Below are 13545 nucleotides of genomic sequence, written 5' to 3'. Positions count from 1 at the left end.
GGCATTGGGAGCCATAAGGGCATGGGTAGAAGAAGGCTAGTCCTCAACTGTCCCCAGAGCTGTCTGAACTTCACAGAGTACGATGTGAAGGATCCAGGTGTACTCTGGAGAGAAGCAGCGCTGTGGATAAGGGGCAAGACTCCAGATGTTCCCCTTAACTTGGAATTGGAACCATAACAGAGTGAGGGTCTCAAGGTCAAGCACACTATCTATCTTAAACTATAAACGAACCCTGGTAACCAGGCTCAGAAATCTGTGTAGACATTGGTTTACTTCATGAAAATGGGTGTCAGAAAACTTGAGAGGGCCCGGTTTGTAACTAAACTCACTATATAGCTCAGGCCGGCCTCAAACTGAGGGCAATCCTCCTGCCTCAGTCTCCAGTGTGAGGATTACAGACACGAACCAGTTTGCGCAGTCCCTGCCTTGAGTCTTCATAACTTTGTGGCCACTGCTATGCGGTGTCCTTCATTGGGCCGGTGCTCCCAGCACTAGCCCTGATCCTGAGTTACCGCCTCCTCTGACTCCATCCTGTCAGAACAGCACCATCAGATGGACATCTGGATTTTCATGGAAATTTTTTTTTTTCCTGTCAGAGTGACTTTGACCTGAGGTCTGCTGGCTGCAGTCTGGCTTTGCTCCCTGTGCTTGAAGCTTTGAGGAAACTTGAGGATTCTGAGCAGGAATTGTGAGCACTAAGGGAGGAGAAGGTTAAACGCATTTAATACCTACTGTCTGATCTGCTTCCCATCTTTGCTCCCCTCCGAGTCCTCCTAAGGATCCTGGACCCTCGGGCCCTACTGAAGGCCAGGAACTGAATGGCGTAGACACGGACTGACATTGGGCCCTGGGTTTGGGTTTGCCAAAGGGCAATGTCAGTCAGTCTCAGTTCCTGGCTTCACTTTAAACATTAATCACATTAATAAATACTGTAATAATTAATAGACACATAATAACACTAACAGAAGGATGTAGCCTTTGCTCACAGAAGACTAGATTTAGGAAGCCCAAAATATTATTTTTGAAAGTTCACGCAAAGCTTTGACATATTTCACAAAAAACAGAAAGTTGACTCCAAATCTATGAACTTGAGTGGGGTCTCTCTCTGTGTGTATATGTGTGTTTTTTAGGTGGATGAGAAAGTTACTAGATTGATTGACCAGTGCTTTTGAATGGAGAAGGTGGGAAAGCCATTTTATTTTGAGACAGAATCTCACTATGGAGCGTCAGCTGGCCTTGAATTCATGATCCTCTTACCTCAGCCTCCTGGGTGCTGGGATCACTCATGTGTGCCATTGAACCAGCTAAAGGTTATTCTTTGGAATAATAAATCTTGGTCCCAAATCTTTATTTGGCCGTTCAGATCTTGGGAAACTTGTCAATGGGGCTTTCCTAAGACAGTCTGTGACATAGTTCGTAAAATTAAATTCTGTGACATTTGACTCCCAGGGAAGAATTTAGTTACTCAGAGTATTGCTCAACTTTTCTGGGAAAGGACAGCTCATGAAAGGGAAATGTCTACGACAGCCCAAGTTGCTTATCTTCTGTGAAGAAGGGAGATTATATTGTCCTGCAGCTGTGGAGAGGGGAGGAGAGTCTGCGCCTACGACAGCGTTGTTCAAGAATTTACTGGACACGGAAGCCTAGGCTGGGATAACATTGGTTCATCCTGAGTCAAGGCCACACTGATGGATGAGTAAATCATAAAATCAAGGGAAAAGAGGAGAAATGGCTCATTGGGTTAGAAATCTGTTGTGCAAAGCTGAGGACCTGAGTTCAAATCCACAGCATCCCTGAAGAAGCTAGTTGGGTTACTCAGACCTGTAACCCAGTGCTGGGGGGTGGGGTTGTCAGGGACCAGAGAATCTCCAGGCTTGCTGGCCATTTAGCTAGAGACCCGAAAACATGGTAGAATGGTGGTAGAATGGGCTAGAACAGGACACAAAAGGCCCTCCTGGCCTTCTATATACACACTTTGGCATTCCCCCCTACTTTCTGGCACACATATCAGATACACAGAGGCTTGTGCACACACACACACACACAGACATAAACCCAATGATAAATAAAGCCAGGTGTGTAGCACGTGCCTATATTGCCAGCACTTGGGAGGTGCAGGCGTGAGATTGAGGAATTTAAACTCACTGTAAGCTTCTTCTGACCTTCACCTCTCCACCTCCCAAGTGTTGGCGTTCCAGATGTGTGCCACAGCATCTGGCTCTGTTTTTATCTTTATGTACTTCATCCTTCTTTCAGACGGTAATAAATATACGCACATGTGAAAATCAGAAGGTGAAGCGAAGGAGCGAAGACAGAGGGTTGCTTGGGTCTCCATTCCAAAGAAAACCATTGTTTTTTTTTTTTTTTTTTTTTTTTGGTTTTTTCGAGACAGGGTTTCTCTGTGGTTTTGGAGCCTGTCCTGGAACTAGCTCTGTAGACCAGGCTGGTCTCGAACTCACAGAGATCCGCCTGCCTCTGCCTCCCAAGTGCTGGGATTAAAGGCGTGCGCCACCACCGCCCGGCCAAAGAAAACCATTGTTATCGGGAATCGTGTATGCCTGCACATGTAAAAATAAAAATGTCTTCAGCAAGGCACTGGTGACTCATACCCATTGTAAATAGAATGTTTACAGGGAACAGAATAAAATCCTTCCACCAAAGTGATAAAGTTCTGCCAAGGGGTGTGTCTAAGATGAAGCTCATCTTTCTTCCAGGGACTCAATTTCTCTCTTGGTAAAAGTATCCCTAACCCATGTTAGAGGCTGCAGCCACTGTCCCTGCGCTCTCTCTCTCTCTCTCTCTCTTTCTCTTACACACACACACACACATACACACTTTCAGTCTACACCAAATCACCAACTAATCTCACCTTTGCGTTCTGTTTATGCTGATATTGCAGAATTGTGGAATGAATTTTGTAGGTTTACCTTGTTTCTCTTACTACACAGACCAGAAAACATTGACTCCCAGAGAGGAGGGACAGCATCAGGCCTGGGGTTCAAGGCAGATTACTGCTGCTATTGCTCATGCTTTAAAGATGTTCCTCTTGCTTCTTCCTTGGTAGCGATGCAACTTCCTGCATCTGCCTTCCTCCCCTACTGTAGCCTGTGGAGGCAGAGCTCTGTCCCATGGGTTGGGTTGTAGACTCTAGCCAAAGCTCTGTTATTGACTAGCTTTTTGTCTCTGGGGACATAAACCACTCTGGGGAGTGGTAGCCACCACAAGCTGGGGAGTTCCTCATTTTAGAGGGGTCTAAGGGAATATGACACCCACCTGGCACACATTGTTAGGCAAATACATGTTTGCCGGGTAATGAGGATTTATGGTACCAGCTGTCTTCAAATGTACCTGCTGCGTCTTCTGATTTTGCACTTGACTTCTCAACTGTAGTGGTTAACACTGGCTGTCACCTTGATCTAGATTCACCCGGGAGCGAAACCTCTCAGGACATCCATGAGGAAGTGTATAAGATTGGGTTTGAGGTGTGTAAAAACTTACCCTCCATGTGCGTGACACAATCTTGTGGGCTGGGGTCCTAGACGGAATGACAAGGAGAAAGCAGACTGAACACCGCTCTCTGCTTTGGACTGTGGGCACAGTGTGGCCAGCTGCCTTCTGTCCGTGCACACCGACTTTCCCACTGTGAAGGGGAAACTGTAGGCAGAGTAAGCCCCCCCCCCCTTTCCTTTAGCTTCTTTTCAAAGAAAGTAGCAAATACACCAAACTGGACCAAGACTCAAAATGGCTTCCTTCTTCCCAGTGCAAGTGTCTCCCAAGATTGAACACTTGAAGAATTAAAGTGGCAGTATACACTTCTTAAAATATAGATTCAGAGTACCTGTCCCCAGGCCCAGAGCCTGTGCTGAGGTTGATCCAAGGACAAGCAGCCATGGGTGGGTATCGGCTGGACTTCCGAATATTTCTGTCTGGGGACTCTACTGTCATCAATGGGTCATCTCAGTTTATACTTCGCAAACCTAAACCCGGCTAGCCCGTTTCATGTCTTACTTCTCCTCTGAGGATGAACCATGACTTTTCCACTGTTTTTCTTTTTCTTTTTTTTTCCCTAAGCTCCACGCTCTTTATGTAGCTGGGCAATGTGTGTGTGCCTTGTATGAATAACTGTGCATAAACGTGTGTGTGTGTTGTGTGAGTGCATGAGCATGTGCATGCGTGTATGTTCCATTGGTGGAGCTACACTGGCAGGGTACCACCTTCAGTAGCTGAGCAGCAAAAATTTACGCTGCTGTAGTTGTACAGGTCAGAAGTGCAGGCAGGGTGTGGATGTGCTCCCTTTGGGTCATTCTGAGGGTTCAGGAAAGCCTCTTTCAGGCCCATCTTCCTGGCCTATGAATAGTTATTGCTCTGTAGTCTGAATTTCTTCTGGTCTCCCTGGATTGGCCCCACCCTTATGACCTCACTTGAGTTCGGAAGCCTCCTATTGCTATTGTTATGATTACTATTGTTATTTGTAAAGGCTCAAGTCTTAAGCCAGGCTTCTGGGTCTTAGGGCTTGGGCATTGGAATCTGTGGGGGAACATGACTCAAGCCCTTAGGTGTGCACATTTGTATGCTTGCTCATGAGCTCGTGTGCATTTAGTGAGCCACTGCATCCGATGGGCTTCACGCCATAAACGTTCCGACTACTTGGGACATTTTAAAGATAGGACTGTTTTGTATGCACAGAGAAGACTTAAAATCATTTTTCTCACAAATTTCTCACTGGCACAGTAGCGTGGGCGTGACTATATAGTGGATGCTAAATGTCACCCTTGCCTCACAGTGAGCTGGAAGTCTTCTGTTTTCTTTGGGGGGCTTTGCTCTTGCCCAGGCTGCCCCCAGGCTCCAGGGCTCGGGGGATCCTCCTGCTTCAGCCTTCAGAGTATCTGGAACACGGTAACCAGTACTGGTCCCCTCATACCTAAGCTGACCAGTGGTGTTCTCAGTGTGTGGTTTTCCCACCTCATCTTACGTAAGACTGCTAAGTGGTGTCTCGAAATGCCTTCAGCTACACAGCAGAACATTCCATTTATTCCAGAGGGCCCACGAGTTCCCCAAGAGCTCTAGTATCACTAGGTCATGTGTTAAGGAATTTCCTAATATATCCAAATGTTAAGCACATTAAAAAAAAAATCTGTCATTTAGATGTAAATATTTGTAGGGAAGACATTAACTTCCCTGTCAGAGGAAGCCTCTCCACATGGCTTCATCCACTCTGGCTCTTCCTTCCTCCCTTGACCTCAGTGCACAGGAGGGTTCCAGGAGGTCTACGTTGCTGGCCAACTCACAGGCCACGGGGATCCCTGCTTGCAGTCTGTGGGCTGTTTACTCTGTCATCAGAACAAATTGCTTGCAAACTGACCCCAGACCAGCTGGTCTCCCAGGACCGTGGATGACCTTGATGCCCTTTTTCCCATCCAGTTTACTATAAACCTGGCGTTTGTCTTTCTCATTGAAGAAAATGAGTTCGTCACGGTGCTGAGCTGACTTGGGAGTCTGACTCACTTTCCAAGCAGTCAGAGTCTCAGCTGGGCCCTGAAGCTCCAGGGAGGCAGGCTTTGGAGTCCGTGGGTCTCCTCAGACACTTCTCTGGCATCCTTACTGTAGCTGAGGAGTATGATTCTGGCAGAACAAGCCAGGGAACCAGCTGCATTGGGGTCAGGCACCTCTACCCAAAGCAAATACCGCACTTTTCTTGGTCAGCTATGGGGTGGGTTGTCAGGCCTCAAACTCGGGGACAAATGGCTGAGGAGCCTATTAACATATCAAAGCTGACAATGGCTGCCAGGTTCTTCCAGCATCTCAGAGTTCCTACCTGTTAAGAGAGTCTTCTGGCTGGCATACCCCATCCCCTACCCGGAACTTTCCAGCCCAGGGGCTGGGCTGTCATTCCCCCATCTCCTTTGGCTCAGTCATTTTGGCTCTGCCACTGTCTTGCCTCCTGCCCTCTTTGTCCCTGTTTTCTCTTCTGGCCTTCTTGCTCTCTGTTCCCCTCTTCCCCCTCTCGTCTCATGGCCTGCTGGCTCAGTCTGCCGACAAGGTCCAGTCTAGACTCTCCCATTTGTCTCTCTCTCTCTGCCTGCATTCTCCCTCATAACTAATAAAATTTTCAACCCCTTAGCAACAGTCATGTCCTCCTCTTCTTTCTTTTTTTTCCCACCTAGTATTGTATGAGCTGTCACATAACCATGTAAAATGCATTTTACTCAGACCAGCTACTTGGGAGGCTGAGGCAGGAGAATCACAAGTTCATGGTGTGTGTGCTTGGGCTGCAAAGTGAGCTCAGAGTCAGCCTGGGTAACTCGGTGAGGCCGTGTCTCGAATTTAAAAACAACAGCAGCAATAATAGAAGGGTTGAGGGTGTAACTCATTGTGCACAAGGCCCTGGGTTGTATTCTTAGCACCACCAAGGCGAATGAATTTGTAAGTAATTGAATAGAAGCTTGGGAGGTAATGTGGGAAAGGAAGAAGTTGACTGTCATGTTGTGTGCTGGTTGTTTCTGTCCAACTTGGCACGAACCTCGATGTATCTGCGAAGAGGGAATTTTCCTTAAGAAAAATACGGTCATTGGCCTGTAGGCAGACCTATGGAGCCTTTTCTTGTTTAATGATTGATGTGGGAGGGCCCAGCTCCCTATGGGCAGCGCCATCCCTAGGCAGGTGGTTCTAGGGTTTGTAAGAAAGCAGACTGTGCAGGCCACAGGGAAGCCAGCCAGGAAGCAGCAGGCAGCCACACTCCTTGTTGCTTTAGTTCTTGCCTTGGGGTCCTGTCCTGGCTTTTCTCGGTGATGGAGTAGGACCTGAGGATTTTAAATTGTAATAAACCTTTGCTTCTCAAGTTGTTTCTGGTCAGGGTGTTTTATCACAGCAATAGAAACCCTAGCCAACACACACACATATATACTGTCTGGTCTCAGTTATATTAAATATGCATATCTGTATATGATTTTTTTTTGATTGTTGCTATACAAGGAGTTTTAAAGAGTTCGTAGTGTTTGACCTGGTGTGGTAGATAACACAGACCTGTAGCCTCATTTAGGAAGATCTCGAAGAGTTAGGGTTCACCTCTGCATAAGTTCCAGGCCAGTCAGAATTACACAATGAGATCCTGTATAAAAGAATTAAAAAAGGCTATAGCTTTGTCCGGAATCCTCCAAATTTTTGCACTCAATAGCGCTGGCCTATCTCTGAGTTTCAAAGAAGCAGCAATAACAGACAGATCACATCAACACCCCCAGGCTCGGAGCCGGACAGAGGCCACTAGCATTGCCTCTGGAAGGAAAGCCACTGCCCTCCCCGCCAGGCCGACTAGGGAGGGGCCAGGCTTCCCTGAAGGGGACTAGAGTTCTTCTTGGTGTGAATGGCCTTTTAGGGAACGGAGGGAGGGCCCGCGGTGACATCACAGTCTCCAGTCGGGGGGCTCTGAAGGAATTTGTCCCGGCTGAGCCAGTGTGAGCGCTGGAATCCGTCTGGAGAAAGAGGCGGTTCTGACTTCGGGCTTGGAGCTCACGCCCTGGGATTCTTCACTGGGCAGGGGTAAGGTACATCCGCTTCAGATCTCATGGTCCTTTGCTTTCTGATCTGAAAGGAGAAAGTTCTCTTGTGGCCAGAGTCTTCTCGGAGGAGGGAGTCAGGGTCTGGATTGTATTGCTGGGCGGTGGAGGCCTCTCCTGCGGCGTGGTGGGCAGCGGAGACTTACTGCGTCTCTTTTTCTCTTCCTGCGAATCTTGTCATGCTCCCGGACTCGGTGCTAAGAGTCAGGGAAAACTCTGCCGATGCAGACCAAAGCTGCATGCGTGACAGAAAATGCGTTAAAAGACACCGTGTGAGTGAGTCTATGAGAATGTGTGTGTTCCTTTCCACAAGAGAAAGCTGCTTCTGCCTTGGGACCCGGTGAGCCTGGTGACTAGTTCTCTAGTTGTCTTGTGTCTGTTCAAGGAGCTCAGTGCTGGATTCTACAGCCGGCCTTCTGATTCCATGGCGTGGGGCTCACCACATTCAATGGGGCACTTGGGGCTTTGTTCCTGGAGGTCCTAAGACACTCCAGGACACCCTCCCCAGGCTCAGCTCCTATGCACAGGCTCATCTCTGTCTGCACAGGCAGCTAGACTTCCTTACTCCTAGTCCACTTTTCTCTTCTCTGGACTCCGCATCAGTATAGTGGGTTCTGTTGGGCCCATTGTGATAATCAGCTTTTACTTCTGTCATCGGTGGCCAATTGGCTAAGCAAGAAGCCAAGATTCAGAATTACTTAAAAGCAAGAGAGCAGCGCTGGGTGGTGGTGGTACATGCCTTTGATCCCAGCACTTGGGAGGCAGAGGCAGGTGGGTCTCTGTAAATTCAAGGCCAGCCTGGTCTACAGGGTGAGTTCCAGGAGAGCCAAGTTACACTGAAAAACCAAAACCAAAAAAAAAAAAAAAAAAAGGCAAGAAATCTGCAGCTGAGTTAGAAAGAACTGAAAACTAGGTTTGTTTGTGCCTGCTGAATTTGTCACTTAAAAAGTTCAGGCTGTAAGGGCCAAGAATTCCTTATGTGGTGGTCTTGGTCTTGCTTTATTCCAGGGGTGGGGACTTCCTTCAGAGTAGTCCTAGTGAGAAGTCTTGAGAGAACCTTGTCTCGCTCATTCATGGGAACCTGGAGCTAGCAGCCAGCCTCAGTGGTTCTGTGAGAGTCTCCAAGGGAGAGAAGGAACTTACCATTAGGGCCAGCAAGGCGGTAAATGCTTGTTATCCTAACACTTAGAGGCCGAGACCAGAGGACAGGTAGCAGGTTTGAGGCCTGACTGGGCTACAAAGCTAGACCCTGTCTCCAAAGAGAGGAAAGGAAAAGAAACAACAGCCCTTTTAGCAATGCCCTTAGCAAATGCAACAACTTCCTTCCTTTCGTCCCTGCCCACTCCACAGCCCACCACACACGTCTCCAGTTTCTTTCACAGAGAGCCCAAGCTGTAAATGTGCTAATCAAACAGCATCTTAACATTTTCCAGATGTCTGATGTGCAGCCTGACGATGCGAGTCTGGTTTTCCAGCCTAGCTGGAAGAGGGAGGGTTGTCGTGAACAGGTCAGGCTGTGGTCCAGAAACTTCCTTACCTTCAAAGTTCTTCATGTGAATGTGAACCAGAACACAGTTGACTTTGCTCCCTGTTCGTGGCTTCTAGAAGTCTTTTTATCCATTTGAAGCTCCACCCGAGGCATTTGCCAGGGAGAAAGGCCTTCTGGTGACTGCTGCTCAAACCAAACCCACTGAAGTTTTCTAGTGGGGAGGGGGAGAGAATGGGGGGAAGGGCTAAGTCTATTCAGTGGGATTGGGACTCCTGGCCACCAAAGGGTTGGTGTTTCATTATAAGAATTGATCACCCCACCCCACCCCCAGGTCACAAGAAGCTATAATGATTTCCTGGCAAGATGTCTTAGGTAGGGAATGACACCCAGGCATTGTTAGTAATAGCCTCTCTCAGGGGTCATAGCAATGACCTGAGTCTTCCTGGTCTAAATTTAGCCTACAGCTGCCTCAGGAAGGTTTGGGGTCTGTAGTCTGGCTGCCTGCCCTTCCTTCAGCTGGGAGCTGGGAGAGCTGACTTCTGTCAGGAGTGGTATGCAGCCTTGTTTCCCACAGTCAACACAAACTCCTAATTCCACAGGCCGCTCCGGAAGCACCTCTGCTGGGAGGTGGGAGAGGAAAAGCCATTCAGGCTTGAATGCGGCTCCTCTGCTGTGCTTCCCTGAAGTAGAATTAATGAAGGAAGCCAGTTTTCCTGTTCTGTGCCTCTAGGGAGGGTGGGCCGGCTGCTCAGTCCTAGCCTGGGCTGTGCTCTACCGTCTGCAATACACAGGGCCACGGGAGCTGCAAGCCACCTTCTCAGGGCCTTTCATGGGCTCAGTTTTCTCTGTAAACTCTGCAGCGAGCGTCATTTGCACCCATGGATGCTGAGGCTCGCTATACTTTGGGCCCCTTATTCTTTTTACATGAATGGGCACTCCATCTCCCTGAGGCTACCAGATCCTTTCTTGGGAGTGGGCCTTCCCTTTTTAGCTCTTGGGACACTCCTTAGCCTCAAGCAAACATGTCACCATGGGGTTGGGGAGTGGGGTGGGATGAGGGGAAGTGGGGGGAGGAGTGGATCTCAGACGGGGCCTCTAGAATGACAGCTATCTTCCAGCCTGTGTCCCCTCCCTCAGACTGCATTTCTTTCCTGTGTAGACCCCCCTACCTGCAGCTCTATCTGCTTCCTCCAGGGAGGTGACAGTCAGCTGATAAGGGGTCCCAGACAGCAGACAGCAGACAGCAGACAGGCTGTATCACCCTGAATTGGAATCTGTGAAGGAGGCATCTGAGTCCAGAAGTCCAGAAGCAGCCATCCCAGAGGCAGCCACGCATGGCCCGGAGAGCCAGTTCTGTGCCCTGCTTACCAAACACGTGACTTATGCAAGCCGGGGAGGGTATGAAGGGGGACAGAGATGTCCTTTGATTTCCCAGCTATGAGGAAGTTTTATTCTATAACCATGCCTCTGTTCCGAGGCCAGCAATGAGTGCATATTTTTTTGATGGAACTTAAAAATAACTGGATTAAAGGATCAGGTCACCTATTACCTGGGGAAAAGCATTTCTAATTTAACCGTAGTGGCTGTAGCAGGAAGTAATCTGGGTTATTCAGAATCGAGAAACCTGGCCATGCAGCAGACACCAGGTGCTGGAGCAATTTGGGTCACACTGTACATTTAGGCTAGGAGCCTGGGAGGCGGTGGTGGTCTTCACACTGTCAAGAGGGGACATGCCCTGTAGGTAGTAGGGAAATGGAGTCACTGCGAGCAGAGCAGACATTTGAAGTGCTGGAACTTAAGTAATTATGCCTTAAAAAATAAATAAGGTGAGCCAGACATTGGTGGCACACGCCTTAATCCCAGTACCTAGGAGGCAGAGGCAGGTGGATTTCTGAGTTCAAGAGCAGTCTGGTCTACACAGCAAGTTCCAGGACAGCCAAAGCTGTTGCAGAGAAACCCTGTCTCAACTTTCCCTCCCCCACTCAAAAAAAAGCCAAAATGACTTATTCTTTTCACTTTATGTATGAAATTACCTGGCACGAGTGAAAAGGAAGCACGGAACACGCAACAAACCGGCTTAGGAGTTTATTAGAGGGACGTGTACAGGCCTGGGGAGTCGGTGTGCAGAGAGGGAGGGCTGATGACGGGAGTGTCCAGCTTTTAAAGGCTACTTAGCGTAGGCGCATGGTGGGGGGGCAGGTCATACACAGATGACAGAGTTCATGCATGTGGACTCACATAGCTGCATCACACGTAGGTGATGCATCCATGCGGCACATAAGTCATGCAGGGCCTTTTAAGGTCCCCGGGGCAACTAGGTATTTTTGCCTGAGGGCTTGTCCGCACATGCATGGCCCTGAAACTTTGAAGTGCCAGCCATGCTGGTTTGGCTAAAATCATAACAATGTGTATGTAAGCTATCATATGTGTATAGTAACCCTCAAGACCAGAAGAGGGTGTTGGATCCCCTGGAACTGGAGTTTCAGATGGTTGTGAGCCACCACTGGGAGTCAGAAACCCAACTAGGTCCTCTGCAAGAGCAACAAATGTTCTTAACTGCTAAGCCGTTTCTCCAGTCCTTTTTTTTTTTTTTTTAATATTTATAGTTTAATCCTGTACATGGGGGAAGGGTATGTGTATGTGATTGCAGATGCTCTAGGAGTCCAGAAGAGGGCACTGGTTTCTCTGGAGCTGGCATTTCAGGTACTGAACTCAAGTTCCCAGAAAGAGCAGTATGCACTCTTACCAACGAGCCATCTTTCCACCTCCTTCCGGTCCTTCTTGGGAGAGGTCTGTTTGGCTCCTGCCTGTAAGGGACATAGTCCATCATGACAGGGAAGACATGATGGCAGGGTTGACTTGTGTTTACAACATCCTGAGTCTGAGGCTGCCTGAATGCTTCTAAAGAGTGGGAGAGATGGTGCCTCAGTTAAAAGCACTTGGTCTTGCAAAGGCTTTGATTCCCAGCACCTACATGGTAGCTCACAACTGTCACTGACTCCTAGGGGATCCAATCCCCTTTCCTGAACTTTCCAGGAACTTATGCACATGGTTCACATATATACTGAAGACAAACACTCATACGCATAAAGTAAATACATCGTTCTCCTCCTCCTTCAAGAGGCAGATGGATATGGATGCTTGATGATGGAAGATACAAAATAATCCCACACTAGTTCAGAATTATGTATAATAAAGGGTTATTTATTTAGGGGAGACTCACAGATTACTGCCCTAGATCACAGTCCTCAGGACGAATGGGGAAAAGGAACCTAATCTAGCAGCCAGAAGTGAGTGCACGCTTTACAGCTGCATTTATAATATAAGAGACCATGCCCAAGTGGGCTATTGGCTGAAGGAGCTCCCACAAAAAGCCCATCGGACTTTCTTTTTAATGGAGGCGTCAACCTTTCTGTTCTTTGTATTGCAGTGAGTCTTTCTGGTGTGTGACCTGCTGAGGGAGAGTATTCCTTCTGGGTCTTTCTGATTATGGTATGCTCAGCCGCAGGTCCAGGGATAAAGAACATGTGGCCTGCCATCCCTTGCCCACCTGGGCTGAGGTCAGCCACCAGTGCTGTGTTTTCTACACAACCTAGACAGGCTTCTAGGATCTTACGTGTGCCATTGACTGTGGTGTGGGTAGGAGTTGTGGTCATCTTACCCCTGAGAAGTCAGCAGAAACAGAGAGTTAGAGTTAGCCCAAGGGCAAGTGCCTCTACTGCCAAGGCCAGGCCCATAGAGCCCCCCAGGCAGGAAGATGAAGCTGTCTCCAGGGGGTCTGCCTTTGACTGAATAAAAAAGGAAGTAGTGACTTTTAAAGGCCAAAGTCTGAGCCAAATTTAACCCTAGGAGATTCAAGCTAGCTAGGACAAAACCAAACAAATACTCTTTCACCCCACTTATTTCTTCGCGACCTTTCCCACGATCATTCCGGAAGCCTCCTGTCCGGTTGGGAGAATACCTTTTATTTTTTCAGTTTTTCGAGACAGGGTTTCTCTGTGGTTTTGGAACCTGTCCTGGAACTAGCTCTGTAGACCAGGTTGGTCTCGAACTCACAGAGATCCGCCTGCCTCTGCCTCCCGAGTGCTGGGATTAAAGGTGTGCGCCACCACCGCCCGGCTTGGAGAACACCTTTTGACACACTGGGATGAAATTAAGAAGAGCTATGTTGTTTACTAACCAGATGGGATCTTAGGGAAATGTCTCTACTATTTCTCTAAACCTCTTGATTCCAAAATCATAAAATAGTAAAATTTCCTTTCCTACATAAAACAGAGTGCCCAGCGGGTCTTCTGTGTGTCAACTGAGAAGACGCATGAGCGTATAATGTGTCTTGCTGAGACCTAAGACTGGCGTTAGTTATGTGGCACTCAGGGTGCCCACAGAACAGAACAGGATTGCTGCGCGACCGCACTCGAGGCAACAGTTCCGTGGCTGCTTAAGCACCAAGGATGGGCAGGTTCCATTTCATACAAGTGATCCTTGTACTGGTGTTTCCTACAT

At 48.3% G+C, this 13545-nt stretch overlaps 1 protein-coding gene across 7 annotated transcripts in view; it reads left to right on the top strand.

Moving 5' to 3' along the window:
* Positions 1-13545, top strand: part of Palm2akap2 (PALM2 and AKAP2 fusion) — a 409534-nt gene that overhangs the window by 360459 nt on the left and 35530 nt on the right. Inside the window, exon 1 of one of the 7 annotated variants that reach the window (XM_057790939.1) lies at positions 7431-7536. The exons of the other annotated variants lie outside the window; for them this stretch is intronic. The gene's annotated coding sequence lies outside the window, so the exon portion shown is untranslated. Of the gene's footprint in view, positions 1-7430; positions 7537-13545 lie in introns of those variants that run through there. 7 annotated transcript variants of the gene reach the window in all.

The sequence above is a fragment of the Chionomys nivalis genome, chromosome 16 (genome assembly GCF_950005125.1).
Source record: "Chionomys nivalis chromosome 16, mChiNiv1.1, whole genome shotgun sequence".
NCBI classification, from domain to species: Eukaryota; Metazoa; Chordata; class Mammalia; order Rodentia; family Cricetidae; genus Chionomys; species Chionomys nivalis.
The sequence above is the reverse complement of the archived record's forward strand: the minus strand, read 5'-3'. Positions and strand labels throughout refer to the sequence as shown.